Genomic DNA, 18676 nt, shown 5'->3' on the forward strand with positions numbered 1-18676 from the left:
GCTCGCTGGGCGTGTGTCCCTTTTGCAGAGCCCTGCGGCAGGCTCGGGGGGGGGGCGCTTAGCAGGCTGCCCTCCTCCCTCCACCTCCCAGAAAAAAACCTCTGCTCCCCCCCCCCCCGCTGCCCACCCAGACACAATGACAGTCGTCCGCCGATCCCGCGCGCGCCCCTCCTCTCGAAACTGGTCCAGCTGCTGCGTTTCGTCGCAGTTCTCTGGATTCTCCCGCACAATGTCAAAGAAGGGAGAAAAGGAGGGCAAGATGCTTTTTCTTCGCCGTCAGACAAAGCGGCCATCTCGCTGGGGTGTGTGTGTGTGTGTTTTAAAGACCCGATCAAGCTTTGTGTGCATTGGGCAGGGTGGCGAGAAAGGAGGGACGGGGTGTGGGGGCGCAGGCTTCGTGTTTCTTTGTTGCTGTCTCTCCTCTTGGTGGTGTGATCGCGATGGTGGTGCTGCTGATGATGTTGGTCCGCGATGCTGCAGTCAATTCCCCCCCTTCCTTCCTTCCTTCCTTCCTTCCGCGTCAGGTGAGGTAGGGAAGGGAAAACCGAGAAAGCCATTTAAGGGACTTAACAGTGCGGTATCCTATAGACAAGCCCGCTCGGAGTTAAGCCCCATTCGCGGGACTTATTCCCAGATGTGTGTGTGTATAAGGAGTGGTGTCTTTTAAGTTCTCTTTCGTGCTGCTTTTGCTCTGGAGATTCCCCTGCTGCCTTCAGAACAGCTTTCCTCCCAACGTGATGGTTGATGGGAATTGTAGTCCAAAACATCTGACCGGCACCAGGTTGAGGGAGGCTGCTTTAAAAAAGAAAAGGAAAAGAAATGCACCAAATGCTCAGGGAAACCAGGCCCAAAAGGAGGCGGGTGCAAAACCAAATCCATTTTCTATCCTGCCTTGCTGTTCCCATGCTACCCTGCCATTGCGCTGTGCCTCCTCCAGGGATTTTCCTTTGATCTAGTCCCAAAGATAACTGAGAGCAGCCAGGCAGTCAAAATACCTTTCTTTCGCCTGTGATGTCCAGATGTTACTGGGCTGCAATCCCACCATCTCTTACCATTGGCCATGCTAGCTGGCGCGGATGGGAGTTAGAATCCTGCAACATCTGGAGGGCCACAGGTTACCCATCCCTGGGCTAAAGGAAGCATTGTGGTCTATTTCTGTGACGGATGGCAGGGAAGCAGGATGGACAACTTTTCCCAGACCTTCTCATGTGACACAATTATAGCACTTCAGTGGTTACCATCTTTGCAACATCTGGAGGCTACAAGCCATTCTAAGTCTAAACCACAGGTGTATGCAAATGAGGTTTAATATAAAATAGATTAATAACTGCTGCTATATCAACTTAATTCTCCTACTTCTTATTCCCCCGCCCACCTCATTTTAAATAAAAAAGTTGGCTTGAATGCAAAGGGAGGTGTATTGGAAGGAAGAGACTGAGAAGTGAATCTTCCTATTGCTATTATTGTTGTTATTATACAAAAACCCCATTTCCACCACCCTAATGACAGTGCCTCATTCTGAGTCAGGGTCAGCTAGTGTGGGTGTTACTGGAGCTCAATGTGTCAACAACATCTAATGATATCCATGGGAGATGGCTTCCTTACTGTTGGTGCGGCAATCTGAACATTTGGAATGCGGAATGAATGTAGAGGGTGTTTTTTATATAGATAGATAGCATAAAGCCTATCTCCAGCTGTGTTTGAATCTGGCATTCAAATCAAAGGGTAAAGATGTTTTGGCTGCACAGATGCTCAAAGGCTGCATGTTCTAGCAAGTAATAAATGCTGTTGCTATTGGGGAAGCCATAGGGCCATGTTATGTCTTCTCCAAGTGCACAACAAAGAAAGTTCCTTTAGATGACAATTTAATTGGTGACAGGCTTTTGCAAATGTTTTATGGACTTTTTTGCGGGGGGGGGGGGGACAAAAGCAAATGTAAAATATGGATAACCATAGATGAGATGTTATTAATTACTATGCTGTTTATCATTTGCATAATATTTTTGCATTGCTGTGTTTGCCCTTCTGGTTGCATGGAAGGAAAGTCAGTGTCACAGGGATGGACCTAAGGCAGGGAGATTCTGACCTATCCAAGGTCACACAATTAGTCCAAGCTGTTAATCCTCTCCTTCAAACAATGCCTGCCTCATCTCTGAAACTGCTATGGCAAATGCAGCTACTGTCTTCATTACTAGAGAGCCATGTGTAGCGCAAACCTTATCATGTTTTCTGACACAGGCTTCAGTGAGTTCAGAGGGAGTTACTCTCTTGTAAGTGTGTTTAGGTATGCAATCATAGTCTCCTTACAGATAGGAGATGATCAAAGGCATGGAGTAGAAGATAACGGCAGTCAAAATGGGGTTCAAAGGTTTGGATCTTTCTCCTAGGTAGCTGAGGCAATAAAGCAGATTCCTGTTACATCATGAAACCAAAGGTGCAATAATTCATGGCTGTTTTTAAGGTAACAGCCTACAAGACATAGACGACATGGCATACTGAAAACAAAAAATTGAAACCTCAGTGCAGAGAATATCTGTTTAAGAGGGTGTATTGGTTGGGAGACAATGGAAGAGTGTGCCTTCAGGGGTAAAGTCAAACCATTGGAGAGTTACAGTGCCTGCTATAGCTGTAGAGGACAGGACAGATATATTTCAGTGCAGGTACGGCAGATTACCTAGTAAGATAATGCTTAAAGCATCTCTGGACACAGTGATTCCCAAACTTAGAATAATCATGCATCTCTTTTGAGAGTTTTACCGGCATATCCCCTTCTTGGGCGAAGATAATTTTGGGGGTAATTTTAATAATATTATTTTATCTTTGAATTGTTTTCCGCAGCTAAAAAAACCCCCTGCAATAAAGTAAAATAAAAAAGTATGCTGTGTGCCCTTTGAAACACTTTCCTTTCTTCTTCTTCTTCTTCTTCTTCTTCTTCTTCTTCTTCTTCGGCGATCGCTCATAGCCAAGTAGGATTGTCTTCCATAAACATGGTTTTAATAATGAGTCCGTAAGTGACTGTGGAGCCCAGTTCCGGATCCATATGTCCTTCCACAGTGGGGACATTGGTCTCCAGTAGGGAGTCGATCACGGGGGTTCCCATACCCCCAGGGGTACATGTACCACACTTTGGGTAAGACTGCCTGGATGGATGGATGGATGGATGGAAGAATTCCACCTTGCAGCAGGGTGGCAGCAATGGAATGGGCTAGGGCAGGCCTGCCCAACCGTTCGATCACGATCAACTGTCCCTGGTTGATCCTGGTCTATTGCAAGATCTCCAGCGATCGACCAAAAAAAGCTCAACAACTTTGGTCAATCCAATGGGTAGTTTATTTTTAGTAGTGGTAGATCGCAGTCTCTTGGAAGTTGGACACCCCTGGGCTAGGGAGTTGTGTGGCTCTCCAGCACACACAAGCAGGGGACCAACTTGCATGCAGGGGTAGAGCAGCTGCCAGACTCCCTCTCTCAAGTGGGCTCACAGCAGCAGTGACACTGCAATGGAGTCAAGGAGCTGCTCAGCAAGCCTGTGAGTGAGCTTGAGGAGGAGGCTGGTGAATGGAGCAGCGTGAGCAGTGTGGCAGCCAGGGGGGCAAGTGGCAGCAAGCACTTTGCAGGGCAGGCAAGGCATCAGCTCCAGTAAGCCTTGTCAGGTATGTGGGTTCCTGCTGTCCTACTCTTGCCATTTTTGGGTGGGGGGGGGAGAGGGGGCAGGGCAGGGCAAGACAGGGAGAAAAGTGGGATATAGGGCTGTGGATGTGGTTTATATTGCTACAAAACTTCTGTGACCCCTTTAACCAGAAGTTTCTGGTTTTGCTTGCCAAAAGATTTAATGAAATCTTCTGTCAACATCTGCTGTTTAATCAAACTTGGAGGTTGCATCACACACACCAGTTTTTGCTGTCTGCTGAAGAAAGGATATTTTAGGTGTTCTAAACTGTTATTGATAAGGTTAATCAGGGTGGAAAGACAAGAGGATTTTGCTTTATCAGTGGAGTCGTGACTGATCAGCAAATCTTTAAATACAAACTATGTATGTTTCTTAATTTTTTTAAAAAAAGGAAAATGTAAAGTTGTGGAACCTCATGCTTTCCCACATTTTCTGTTAACCCACAGGTGGAAAAATAAAGAGTATATAAGGAATTCAAAAGTTAGGGGAAATGAGGTGACCTGGAGACTGTTCAGAGATCATGACCAGCCATCATGAGCTCATCTTTGGACTGATCCATTTCAGCCACTTGGGGATACACGCTTGCTTAAATAACTCAGTAAATGCAAATACGGCTTTAATCTGTGGAATGGTTTCTGGAGGCATTTGTTTCCTTTGATGAATTCCTGTAGAGCTCAGGTTCTGGACAACAGGCTAGAAAGATCCAAGAAGGGATTTTTCCAAGACGGATTGTACAGTTTCCCCAACAAAAGGTTCCGGGGTGCATTCACAGTCTTCACCACCCAAGTTGTCAGTCCCCCATTGCAGCTCTCATTTACTGGGAAGCAAAAGGGTCAAGGGGGAAAGTGCCATCTTCTGAGCATCCTGTCCATATCCTCAGATTGCATGAACTGAAAGGTATCCAGAACCAGTCTGCATAAGGTCTCCAGTTGTGGAGTCCAAGCTGGAATAGATGCAAGCAACTTGATCAGCAATCTGCTCACAGCAGGCTGCTGAGTGCTCCACTCTTTTCCCAGACAAGTCAGAATGAAGTAGGCCTCAATCATTCACAACTGCTGTTTCTGTGCCAATGCAGTGGTGAATGCTTCTGATGTATGTTAGCATGAATGTATGGTGCCATCAGCCAATGAAAGAAAATCTCCAACCGAGGTGCTGAATAAGCTCTAAACAGGAAGAAGGGGGATCTAGTACAATTCTGTCAAGTGCCAGAAAGGGTCTCCTGATTCCAGAGATTAGTCAGAGTCATTAATGGAACCATTAAAAGACCTGTTGAATTCAATCCCACTGGAGGGCCCAAGAGGTGGTGGGTACTTGGGGGTGAGAGTTCATCAACAGCAACCTTGCTAGGGCTGCTAACAATGTGAAGCCAGATGACTAGTAATTGTAGCACAGTACTCCTAACTATGCCTATTCAGAAGTATGTCCTGTTCAATTCAGTGGCAATTACTCCCAGTTAAGTGGAGCTAGGATTGCAGCCTTGGGCATCTCCTAGAGGGCTTGAGCTAACCAGGCCCCAAGTCTTACTAGGGCAATCATATACTACAGAGACTCTCTCATCCATCACTCACCCCAATTATAAAGAGGACTGGTGTTATTGCAGTCCACCCATTTCTTACTTATCTGAGTCAATAGGTAGGTTTTTAAATACGAAATATGCCATGTAAAAGTCTACTTTAGTTGTTACTCCCACTGACAAGGGTACAAGGCTAAATAACTTTCAGTGTCCAACTTGCCTTTCTTGGGCAAGGCAAAAGTGTATGTTTTAGTGCCTTAGCTCCAGGTCTGCCTGGGGGATTCCAAACATCATTATTCTTATCAATCTGACTATCAGTCTGGATTTCGTATGTAAACCTTATTGGTCCCTCTGCTGGATCACATATGTGGAGGGATGCGTTGAAGGAGTGGGATCCTCTTATGTCCTAGATCTCTCTGTAGCATACTAGTAACATTCTGGACCATCTTTCATGGATGAAGATTGGAAGCATCATGCTTTGGTAACACTTATCCTAACACTGTGGTTGGGTTCAGATAGTGGTACTGCATGGTTGCAAGGGCACTGGTGGTTGTTGGTTCTGCTGAGCTATATTTAAGTGCTTGGCCTATTTGAAGTTCTACTCCACCCTCAACCTCTCCCAAAGGACCAGGTAAACAGCACAGGAGTGCTCCCAAGAATACAGTAATTGTAAAATATTAAGTACTGAGGCTCAACATTATGTATAAAGTAATGCCCAAGGAATTCCACCCATCCAAGGCTCTAGTAAGTATTGGTTTGTGATTAATTTCCTTCCTGTTTCCCAGGTGCCCAGTCTTTCCTCTTCCCCTGAAATCTCTCCCTAGGTAACTGCATTGTCCCAGGGCAATTTTCCAACCTAACTTTAAACTTAGTATGTGTCAAAAATTCTGAATGTCAAGCAAGGCAATGAATTTAACTTCATTAATTGTGCTAGTACTTCTATGGCACAGAATTTATCTAATCTAGTTGTGAAATTTGCATTTGCTTGCACTAAATCACAACGGCCTGGGAAGGCTCTCATGGTGGGGGAGAGAGAGTGCAGCCTTCTGACACCTATTATTCAGTATTAAGGAGCACAGTGCTCCACTTTCAGATCTATTATGTATCATTCAGGTGTTTAGCACATATTAAACTCCTGCTGCATGTTACGCATTGCAGCAAGCACAAACCTTCAGGGACAAATACATGTGCCCTGGTGTGTAGTGGGGGGGTGGGAGCAGGGGGGCAACTATTGGTTGTCAGAATCTGCTTTTCTGAGCTGACTGTGAAGTCTTTGCAATGCTTCTCTCTTGGCAATTCTTTCAGATGACAGCTTGGCCTGATTTGTCATACTGTAGCTCTGTAGCTTGAAGTGGTTTTGCAGTTATTGCAGAGGAGTGTGCAACACTGCATCAGCAAAAAGTAATAGGAGCTGAAATCTCCTAAATAGAAAGAGGGAAGTGTCTGTGATTCCCATGGAGTCTGAGATTGGCTGCTGACGCTGTGAATGGAATACCTTCAGCTGGGCTGCTCTCTTTAAAAGCCCCAGTTGGGCCATCCTGGCACTACCCTCACACATCAAAGCGTACCTTCACACACTCAGGGGAGCTTTTCCACATTACTGGGGAATGCCCATGTGTGAATCCATGTGTGAATTATACAACTTCATGTGTATTTTCAACTGGCACTCCACCCCCACTAGCTCGAAACAGAGAAATGACAGGCACATATTGGCAAAGAATGGGTGGGTCTTTTGCATCAAGTCTCCAGTGTTTACATCAATACTATGAGAAGGGCGTTGGATTTATTGCCTTGGGGCAATTGTGCAATTGTTAGGCTTCCAAAAAGGCAGTCATGGGAACCTGTGGCCCTCCAGGTGTTGTTGGACTCCCAACATCCATCAGTCCCAGCCAGCATGGCCAGTGGTCAGGGATGGTGTTGTTGTAATCCAGCAACATTGAGGTGTGGGGGTGGGCCACAGGTTCCCCATCTCTGGTAAGTGTTTGGCCTAAGCATAAAGACAGATGCAGCATTTTTAGGGCAGCGGAGCCAACTAGAATCTCCTTCATCACATTTATTCCAAACATGTCTTGCCACATTAAAGCTGGATTTTGAAAGCATCAGCTCTGTGCTTGCAGCAAAAGCTTAAAATGTACTGTTCTAATTGGCTAGTGCCTGTGACTTTCTGAAGCAGTTATACAATTATTGTTAAACGCTCTATGTTTTTTATGATTTAAAAATGTGATAGGTGAACATTTCAGTTAATAAATGCATATGCCATGCTTTAACATATTTTAAAAGATGGGGGGCTGCCTAAAATGTGGAGGATGAAAGACTGAATCGGAGTTTGACTTTTTGGTATGAGTGACTGTTATAGGCTTGAACCACTGCCAGAAAGGCATGCTATAAGAGTCCATTCCACTCCTATTAAATCTGTTTTTACCAAAGTCATGGGGCAAAGGGACAAGTGCTTTTACGGGTTGACTAATAAACATGTAGTAAATGGTAGAAATAAATTAATAGTTTTCACAGTGGAGGGATCTTCCAGTGATTCATTTTTGATATTTCATTTGTTCAAAAAGTTAAGGGTCAGCATTTTCATGGAGTAGTGGGGTAGTTTTGCTCACATTCACCAGTTTTGGCAGGAAGGACTGTATGGCCATGTTTGGGCATGATATTTCGGCTTTCAAAGCTGAGAAGTGTATGAGCCTTTTTGCCCATTCAGGTGGTCTTTTTCTTTTCCCTTTGCACAAGCCATAAGTAAACCAAGAAGCCTCTAGGTAACCAAAGCTGACATATTGTTACCAGCTTTGCACCAAACCAGAATACTCAACCATATTTTGAAGTTGATTTAATCTCCTATCTTGGTAAAGTTGCAGCCTTCACACTAGATGTAGAAAAGTACCCATGATCACTGCTACAGCCCAGTGTGTTGCATTGTAACACATGTAGTCATGAGAGCCAATATTGTGAGTGCTGTGTTTATTTTTCTAAGATTGGAATTCTCAGCTTTAGCATTTGTTTGTCAAGAGAGAGATGACTGGCAGTGGCTCTGTTAAGTTTTCAGTGCCAGCTAGCTGAAGGCTCACTTATTTGCCCAGGCATCCAGAGGAGTCTGCAGAATTGTTTTTAATTTGCATTTTGTATTTACTTTGATGCAACCTAATATGGCAGGAGTTGGGAACTGGATCTCACTGGCAGGTCAGAACCTCATCTCTGTGCATGCGCAACCAACCATCTACGCCCCCCCCCCACATATGCACTAAATTTGGCAAGTGAGTGGGGCCACCCACCTGCCATTCACCTGGAATTGGGATAATGTAAGCCTCATAGAGTTCAGTGTGTGCAGTGCTTCCCAAGCACTCACAATCAGCTGATCATTGATGCTTGAGAAGTGCTGCATAAGGGGTTTTGTAAACAGCTTATTGGCGATGCTTTCAGCGGCTCTTCTATCCAGGTCTCACCTTTTCCTGCCTCACACTTGATGTCATGTATGTTTTGGTTTGGCCAGAATTAGGCCTAATTAGCGCTGTGGGATGTGGGTGGCGCTGTGGTCGAACCACTGGGCCTAGGACTTGCCGATTGGAAGGTTGGTGGTTCAAATCCCCACAATGGGGTGAGCTCCTGTTGCTCTGTCCCAGCTCCTGCCAACCTAGCAGTTCAAAAGCACATCAAAGTCCAAGTAGATAAATAGGTACCTCTCTGGCAGGAAGGAAAACGGCGTTTCTGTGCACTGCTCTGGTTTTGCTAGAAGTGGCTGAGTCATGCTGGCCACATGACCCAGAAAAACTGTCTGTGGACAAAGTCAGCTCCCTTGGCCAGTAAAGCGAGATGAGCACCGCAACCCCAGAATCATTCGCGACTGGACTTAACTGTTAGGGGTCCTTTACCTTTTAAGTCTTTAGTCTGGAGATTCCTTATCCCTGTGCTTTGGGATTGCCTTGGCAATGAAAAATGAGAGGGGGCAACTTTACTACATTTTCCAGCAGAAAACTTAACACTCCAAACTCTGGTATGTTCCAGATGTTTCAGACTACAACTCCCATCAGCCTCTAGCAGCACAGCCATACTGCCCACAGCTAATGGAAGTTGCAGGCCAAAACATTTGGAGGGCACCAGGTTGGGGGAAGGCTGTTGGAATTATTATCAAGTATTATCAAGCATCATGCAAAGTACTATTTGCAGACTGGACAACCCAAACCATCCCTGGCACAAAGATGCCCCCATGAAATACTTTTCTTCTTATAAGTTATTCTCTGACTGGATGTTTCCGGACTCTGTGCGTTTTCTCTCTTTCTCATTCTTCCCCTTCCCCTATAGCCGTTATATGACCTGTTCAGGTTGTCCCAGAGCTACAGTTAAAATGAATGGATTCCAAATGTTTTTGTCTCACTCAGGACTAATTCATTCATAATTTTTATTAGTGTTTACATCTGAGATGAGCAGAACTCATTTGTAATTAGAATTTGTTTTAGAAATTAATGGTGACCCCTTTTTTTAAAAAATAGAATATGTACTCCACTCAATGTAGTTTTTATTTTATGATGCAAAGAGCAGGTTAAGCAAAACTTGTACGGTTGGTCTTCTTAGCTGCAAAAGATGCCATGGAATTAAGACGCATAGAATAAGGACCTTTGCATAGGAGACCTGAGCCATCTGTGTGGTGAAAGAGTTGGTGCTGAGCCCATGAGTAAGGGGGACCTTGAGTATACTCATATCTAGGATTGGCCTATAGAAGTAGTGTGTCTGATTCTACAACTGCTATATTACTTCAACAAAGGGAAAGGAGGATTCAATATGCTGCTTTGTTGTAGTTCTCTAGCTTTGATGAATTACTAATGGAGCTTGTGGTGGAGCTTCCATGTAAGCAGAGGGATGAGTTATATGACATTCCATCCTAGATTTGCTTCTTAATGACTGCCAATGATCACCATTTATCCTTGAATCTCCCTAGTGACCTGTTCATAAATACTGTATGTGGCTGATTACGTGTCCCCAGAGTATGGATATGTGCATACAATGCAGTTTTTTGGTGTGTGTGTTGTTATTTTACAGGATCTTAAATACAGAAATACAGATGACCAGCTGAAACCTTCTATAAAACAATGATAGCATAAACACTTTTTTTGCAAGCAAAGCACAAATGAATATGAGGAAGTAGTCATGCGTTTAGTGCCTTCGCATGCATACATGTCAGTATACTTGTCTAAGTGTCACATTATATAATTGAATAGATTTTATGACATAAAAAATGAACTTACACATGTATCTATAGCTACTGGAGCATGAAAACAGAGCATTCCACATAGTTTTGGGTTCCTCCCCTCTCCGCTAAAATTAAATATATCATATATGTAACTTTTATTTCAATTAATCAAGACCTTTCCAAAAGAGTTATAACAATTATCAATGCAGCTCCATGTTTAGGCAAATAAATTATTCATGTTCATCCATAGGGTCTGCACAATTATGAATACTAATTAATTTTACATGTAGCTAAACAGCTCTGTAATTATTTCAACTATAATATATTACCACTATAGTTTTCACTGAGGGACACCATTTTGCTTCCTAGATTACTTCCCAATATTTCTATCCCAGTCACTTATATCCAATGCTATCCATTCATGAGCAGAACAGACTTGCACAGTGGGACGTCCTATTCCTCTTCTTGCCCCTGCAGCTGCCTCACCCACAAAATCTGGAGGACCCTCTGGACCAGAGCAGATTTGGGGGACTTTCAGGGTGAAGAGGAAAAAGGTGAAGTGCTAGTGGTAGTTTACTTTTATATTAAATATTCTGATTCCAATCCTGAATTTACCAACTCTAAAAATAAAATAAAAATCTCCTATCAGCCCTGAACATTGGCATGCGTGCTGCTTCTGGTAGGAGTTGTAGTCCACCAACACCTGGAGGGCACCAAGTTGGGGAAGCCAGACAGTATTTTCACAATGCGACTGCTTGACTGTGTTCATAGCTATTGCCACACTTTTTTTGCTGTCAGTCAGCAGCATTATCCCATTGGCTTCACTCCTTCGCCTCACCTTCCCACTTGGCTCCTCTTGCATCCTCCAGTGTGCAGAATGCAGAACAGTGGGATCATTGTGGTCACCTCTTTGCTTTCCCCTCCGGCATATCTATCAGTTTGATGTATAGCTGGAAGGACTTGGGGGAAAGATGCTCCTCTGCTTGCAGCAGGAACCCAGACTCCCCTTGAGTCACCTTACCACGTCAGCAGCCGCCACCAGCCCCATGAAGTAGCCTTTCAAAGCATGCATGTAGCATGCACAGTCATGCCCCGAACCACTCAGACGGTCACAGGCTCCCATCAGCGACTGTATAGCAAGCATCATAAGCTGTGGTGCTTACATTGGCAATTCAGCTTTTGTGTAGTTCTTCAGAATTATCTGGAGGGGCTATGCTCAAAATTATCCAGCTTTTGCTGGCTTGAACTGAAGAGTTGAGTGGAAATTAAGCTTGTTTGTCTTAAGATATTTTATTGAGCTGCAGCAAAGCGGACGTTTCCAAACACAGAAATTATCAAGTAGTTTTATGATTTCTGATGTTTTCATTATGCATCTGAATACCAGTTGCTGGGAATCACAGAGCGCAATTGCGCTCGTGTCCAGCTTGCAGGCTTCCCACAGGCATCTGGTCAGCCACCATGAGAACAGAGTGCTGGGAAATCTGGGAAGTGTGGTATTTTATATGTGTTGAGAAAATGGTACTCAAGACTGGATACCAAGGGAGGACTACAGTTCTTTTCTCTCTTTTTTTGAAAGGGCCATAGCTCAGTGGTAGAACGTCTGTTTTGCATGCAGATGGTTCCAGGTTCAATCCCCAGCATCTCCAGGTGGGCTGGGAATATCTCCTACCTAAAACCTTGGGAAACCACTGCCAGTTAGTGTAGAATCAATACTGACCAATGCTCTGATTTGGTTTAAGGTTGCTGGGCAAAATGAACGTGCCAGAGGAGAGTGGAATTGCAGAAGCAAGCTGACCTGCCCATGGTCATTAAAACATATAAGTTGTGATGTATAGATTACACCCCACACTTTGCAAAAAGAGCTCTCCTCCTGCAACTGTGCTTCCACTTCGTCTTCTCTCCCCAGTTCCTCCCCCTTTAATCTCCAAAGAGTCTCTCATCCCTCTGGAGCAAATTGTGAAGGTGGGAGGGAGGCTTTAGGGTGTGGAGGAGAGGAAGAGGAAATGGCTTCTCTCCAGACATCCCCTGCTAGGACCCCTAATGTCAATAGGAGTCCCTTTACCTTTACCTTTACCTTTACTGGCACAATAAAAGATAGAGTTCTTTCACATGCAGATGCAGAACAAGTATTATGTAGCACCTCTAAGAGTGCTACTTTTGCAGATCAAAGCAGTCAGTCGGTAAAACAAGATTGTGTGCCTGTGTATGCATGCACACCTACACATGTTCACAGTCACAACAGATGAGAAGAAACTGAATTGAAACCAAGTACAGCCTAGAAAGCTGTTGTAACCTGGGTAGACATTTGACCCACTAAATGCTGCTGTTTTTTTTTTAACTTAATGTTTGCTCTTTTATCCCAGAGGAGATCAACTTGCTGAGCCCTGAAGGCCATACCAAAAATATGTTATGAGCCAGAGATGTCTGCAGTGAATTTGCGTTATTTGTCTGCATGCAAGTGACAGAACCAGTGTGGCACAGTGGTTAGAATGTTGGACTAGGACCTGGGAGTCCAGGGTTCAAATCCCCACTCAGCAATGAAATTCACTGGGTAGTGACCTTGGACCAGTCACAATCTCTCAGCCTAAACTCCACCTCACAGAGTTTTAGTGGAAATTAAATGGAGGGGGGGGACGGACCATGTAGACTACCTTGAGCTCCTTGGAGGAAAAGGTGGGATAGAAATGCAGTAAATGAATAAATAGAACCTACATATAACAACCACAAGGATTTGTTGTTTACAATCTGACTTTATTTATCATCTTTTGCAGCATGTCTCAAGGTGATTTACATCACAGAACAAAAAATAATTAAAAATTGATACAATTAAATAGAATTTCAGACTGAAAGTGCAATTTAAAACATCCAACAGTCACCAGAATCATTCAAAGTCTACTTGCTGGGAGGAATTTATTATCCAAAGAAAATAAGAAATCATGAATACAAGTTGCACATAATGTTGTGGGTTATGCTGTACTGTATACAGGTTGCGCATTGTGGGGCTTCACAGTTGTGTAGAAATGATTATTTTGGCGCAGTCTACCTCTCCCAGTACTGAGGTCCAAAGACAAAGTTGCGGCAGCTGAAATTCTCCCTTCTCTCTGTTGCTGTTAAAGACACAGGCACCAATCTGGTGCGTTTTGTAAATTGCCTCCCTTCTAGCTTCCGGTCTTGAAGCATCACCTTCAAGGGAGGCCTTACACTTCTTAATTATGCCTTGGAAAATGCCTCCTGGGCTGCAAGCAGTGCTACCGAAGGCCCTAGGGCAGCTTTGCTGCTGGAAAAACTTGAATTCTCTGCTGCCCTCAGGTGCATATTCAGCTGGTTTGGGGCTAGGTGGTTTTCTTGGACAGTGTGGCCCTCATTCCATTTGGCAACTGCAGATAGTTTGGCACCGGAGAGGCAAAGAAGGGAATAAATTATGTGTTCTGTCTCTGGAAGGCTGGTTGAAATGAAGTGCTCTCTCTCCTAGTCAGTGCCCCCAGCCATCAGCAAATAGCACCGGGAGCCCTTGTGACTAATCGGAAAGATGCCTCAGCCACAGCAAGATATTCCTGAGTCATCTATAAGTCACCTCTATGATGTGTCACATGCACAGTTAGTCTACAGCCAAACAAAGGAGACTCCCCCACCTTGGGCAACTTGTCCTACTGCCCGCTGGCCCTTGCAGCTAAGAAGGCTTGGCTAGCATTTCCTCTCACTTAAGTCTTACCCGAGTTCAAGTAAATTCCTGTTTGACTTGTCTTTCTCAGTCATCACAGCCTATGAGTTACAGTCCTAGCTGAAAGAGATCCAGTACCCCTCCTGACACAACTCTGAACCCTAAATTTGCCTACTTGTCATTTCAAAGCAATACTTCACCCATATTCTGAGTAAACAGCCAGAGCAACTCTTTCCTCTTTGTTCTAAGTTGTAAATAGCCATTCAGAAATCCTCCCCCGCCCCCTCGTTTCCAACCCCCTTTCTATTCCCCTGCCCCACTTGCCTATTTCAAACCAGTCCCTTTTTTTTCATACATCCTTTTCACTCAGAGGCCCTGGAATCTGTTCTTGAAGCTCTTTGAAGCATTTAGCTTCAAATCTGCTCAAGCACTAATGGGCAAACGGCAGTGGAGAGCACGTTGATTTATTAATGTATCCAAGACGATCTTCATGATTTCTCCTTCCCTTTTTTTCTAGGGGCAGAAATGTAGGATACCCATGTGCAGGTCCTGTGCTATAGTGGTGGGCTGATGTTCCGGGAGCCATAGGTAAAGGTAAAGGGACCCCTGACCATTAGGTCCAGTCACGGACGACTCTGGGGTTGCGGCGCTCATCTCGCTTTATTTTTTGAGGGAGCCGGCATACAGCTTCTGGGTCATGTGGCCAGCATGACTAAGCTGATTCTGGCGAACCAGAGCAGCGCACAGAAATGCCGTTTCCCTTCCTGCCGGAGCAGTACCCATTTATCTACTTGCACTTTGACGTGCTTTTGAACTGCTAGGTTGGCAGGAGCTGGGACTGAGCAATGGGAGCTCGCCCTGTCGCGGGGATTCGAACCGCTGACCTTCTGATCAGCAAGCCCTTGGCTCTGTGGTTTAGACCACAGCGCCACCCACATCCAGGAGCCATAGCTCTCCTTAACTTGCTATAACTCTCTTTATTTCCTTTAGCAAAGCGGTGGGGAACCTCTGGCCCTTCCGATGTAGACCAGCAACATCTGGAGAGCAACAGGTTCCCTTTTTGTGCTTTAGAACCCACTACTTCCCCCCCTTTGTGGGAGCTGTGGGAAGTTTTAGATTTGTCCAAGGCGTATACAGTGCACATGTTTCTCTACTTTCTCACAAAGCAAAGTAATTGCTGTGTCAGTATCTGTTTCATAAGTCATGTAGCACATGGTACCTTTCCCATGGGGTAGTGGTGCTGGATTAGCTCTGTGTAAAACATTGTGCTGCTCCACATCCACCATTATAGATAAAGGATGTGTTTGTGTGTGGGTTGTTAAAAAAAAAAATCTGTAAACTGCTCTGGAAGCCTTTTCAGTTGAAGAATAGGATAAAACTGCTTCTAAGCAGATTCTAATAATAATAATAAAAATCCAGTGAGTATTTCTCAACTATTTTCATTCAGATTCACTGGTTCCCAAGCCATGTTTTCTGGGCACCTCTCTTATCAGTTTTGTTCCTCTTCTTTTCTGAACCTCCTTTATTAAAGTGTGCAAATTAGAAATAACACCGAGTGCAGGAATGGAACAGTACTGTTGCTTTTTGAGTCAACGATACATTTCTTTCTCTCTACCAAGCCAGCACAAATGTGGCAATTGTTGCAACAGTTCTGCACTGCTGAATCACGGTCACTTTGTTATTCACGAGATGTCCTTTCAGGTCTCCCTCCAACTGAACCCTAAATTACTTATTAATAAACATATTCGGACTGTGGGTTTTAATGGATTGATTTAGGCCATTTGGAATGGGGAAAATTAGTTGCATACTGCAATGGTAGTTCATTCGAACCATGTTTCTGCACTTTGTGACAGTAACACAAAGCGGGACCGTGCAATGAAAGCCTTACTAAAGTTGTCTGTGATGTTTTCTGCAGACCTAATAGAAGTTAACGTTATTAACAACTGGGTTCATTTGACATCATCTGTGCTTGGCTGTCAGATGTTACACTACTGCTGGCATCATTGGAAGAGTGTATGCTTTGCCTGTGGATGGTCTTAAATGAAGAAGAAGAAGAAGAAGAGTTTGGATTTGATATCCCGCCTTTCACTCCCTTTAAGGAGTCTCAAAGCGGCTAACATTCTCCTTTCCCTTCCTCCCCCACAACAAACACTCTGTGAGGTGAGTGGGGCTGAGAGACTTCAAAGAAGTGTGACTGGCCCAAGGTCACCCAGCAGCTGCATGTGGAGGAGCGGAGACACGAACCCGGTTCCCCAGATTACGAGGCTACCGCTCTTAACCACTACACGTGGGGAACCGGGTTCGTGTCTCCGCTCCTCCACATGCAGCTGCTGGGTGACCTTGGGCCAGTCACACTTCTTTGAAGTCTCTCAGCCCCACTCACCTCACAGAGTGTTTGTTGTGGGGGAGGAAGGGAAAGGAGAATGTTAGCCGCTTTGAGACTCCTTAAAGGGAGTGAAAGGCGGGATATCAAATCCAAACTCTTCTTCTTCTTCTTCTTCATTTAAGACCATCCACAGGCAAAGCATACACTCTTCCAATGATGCCAGCAGTAGTGTAACATCTGACAGCCAAGCACAGATGATGTCAAATGAAATCCCTAACATCTCCAGTTTAAAAATAAAGGCCAGGTAACAGGCAAATGAATGGGAGCAACCACAGTCTGAGACCCTGGAGAATGAGCTATGTTGGGCTAGATCAGGCTTCCTCAAATTTGGCCCTCCAGATGTTTTGAGACTACAATTCCCTTCATCCCTGACCACTGGTCCTCCTAGCTAGGGATCATGAGAGTTGTAGGCCAAAAACATCTTGAGGGCCGGGTTTGAGGAAGCCTGGGCTAAATTAAAGTTACCAGACATCCCCATTTCCCAGGGACAGCCCCAGATTTACAAATCAGTCCCCTGACAAAATCCATCTATTTAGTAGGAAGTTGAAAAGTGTCCCCGGATTTATTACAAAAAATCTGGTAACCTTTGGCTAGATGGAGAAACACTTTCCATGCAGAGATTCTATGCAAACTATAGTCACTTCTTTTAAAAGTGTCAGTGCTGAAATTATGTACACAAGCCTGCAATATCCCAGAGTCCAATTTTTAAATTTAAGCCTGTATCTGCACTTTTCTGCTTACCTGGAACCATCCCTGTCCTCCATAGTGACCATCTATAAGGCCCACAAGACACAAGCAAGCTCGTTCAGCATTATAGAGTTTACTTTTATTGAGCTTCATTGAAGTGAAGTCCTTCATACTGGTTCAGTAGTCTTTGACTGCCTGACTTGAAGCACTTTTAGAAACTGGAAGGTCAGTCTGGCATCCTGATACTAAATACATTTACTTGGGGCTTTCCTGTTTGTTTGAGCAAAGCACACCCTCAGTTTTATCTTTTGTGGGACAATGCTGTTGGTCGCTTCTTCTGGGTGATGCTCATGAGATGAGAAACAAACATGACATTTGCACTACATACCAATCCTATACAAAGGCACAGAGATTCTGTCGGCTGATTTAATGTCTCAAGGCAATTTCCCATATATTCTGAGCAGCTGGGCTTTTGTCTATCATCTATTCCACATTTTTCTCAAGTAGCTACTTGGAGCCCATTAAATCTTTGTTCAATGAGCAAGGATCTGCTCTGCAAAAAGAAGAGTGCAATTATGCCTGTAATGGGCAAGTGATGTAGCCTAGTGGCTAAGAGGCTGGGGCTCTAAGCGAAAAGATCCCTGGTTCAAATCTTGCTTCTGCCATGAAATTACTAATTTATGTATTTATTTAAAATAGTTATAGCCTGCTTTTCTGAGCAGCACCATATATATATATATATATATATATATATATATATATATGCAGGTTTTGGTGTCTTCGGGTGTCTTCCCGTGTAAGAGTTGGGGTGTCTAGGCGACGTTTCGACGAGGTCTCACTCGTCATCTTCAGGCTGGTGCTTTCGGCTTCTTGTTACTGGAACAGAGCAGGATCTCAGTGTTTGAGTTCCTATAAATACTGTTGGGGGGGTGTGGTGTATAGCCTCCAACGTTCTGGGCAATATCCTCAGAAACCCCAAAGATAAAATCCAGTTAGAAAACCAAGGGGTCTATGAAATACCCTGCAAAGTCTGCCCAGCCACGTACATTGGACAAACAAACAGACGAATAAATGCACGTATCGCAGAACACAAGAATGCCGTCAAAAAAGAAGAAAAAACTTCCTCTCTTTACCAACACATGAAAGAAACAGGACACGAAATTAATTTTGCAGATTCCAAATTGCTCTTTAACATGGAACATCACCACAAGAGAATAATCATGGAAGCCATCGAGATAGAGAAACACCCTCACAACATGAACAAGCGTGACGACACGTCCCGCCTGCCAGACATCTGGAAATTAGCCCTCCCCACAAAAACCGACACCAGAACCAGAGGCACACAGAACGCCATCTCCAATCAACCACACCAGACCCAAACCCAGACCCTCTCCACAGATAAATTACAGACACCATCCAGTAGCCAAACCATAGTGGCACCTCCGGAGGCTGCACCCCCCTGCAATCCCTACACAGATCTGGCTGGCACAAGGCACAAAACCACAGCCCGCCCCTATACACGAAGCCAAGCCAGAGCACAACTATTTGCAGTACAGCCATCTTCTCAGAAAAACTCT

At 44.5% G+C, this 18676-nt stretch overlaps 1 protein-coding gene and 2 long non-coding RNA genes across 6 annotated transcripts in view; 1 reads left to right on the plus strand and 2 right to left on the minus strand.

Moving 5' to 3' along the window:
* The window catches only part of LOC308583399, a 41553-nt gene extending 25384 nt beyond the window's left edge, over positions 1-16169 (minus strand). Inside the window, exon 1 of the long non-coding RNA XR_014006198.1 lies at positions 16116-16169. This is a non-coding gene — a long non-coding RNA (uncharacterized lncRNA). The remainder of the gene's footprint in view (positions 1-16115) is intronic.
* Positions 1-18676, minus strand: part of LOC308583396 — a 443390-nt gene that overhangs the window by 218303 nt on the left and 206411 nt on the right. The window lies entirely within an intron of this gene.
* TMEM63B (transmembrane protein 63B) overlaps positions 1-18676 on the plus strand; it is an 84034-nt gene that overhangs the window by 506 nt on the left and 64852 nt on the right. The gene's annotated exons all lie outside the window — the stretch shown is intronic.

This window comes from Podarcis bocagei (assembly GCF_964188305.1).
Source record: "Podarcis bocagei genome assembly, chromosome: 3".
NCBI classification, from domain to species: domain Eukaryota; kingdom Metazoa; phylum Chordata; class Lepidosauria; order Squamata; family Lacertidae; genus Podarcis; species Podarcis bocagei.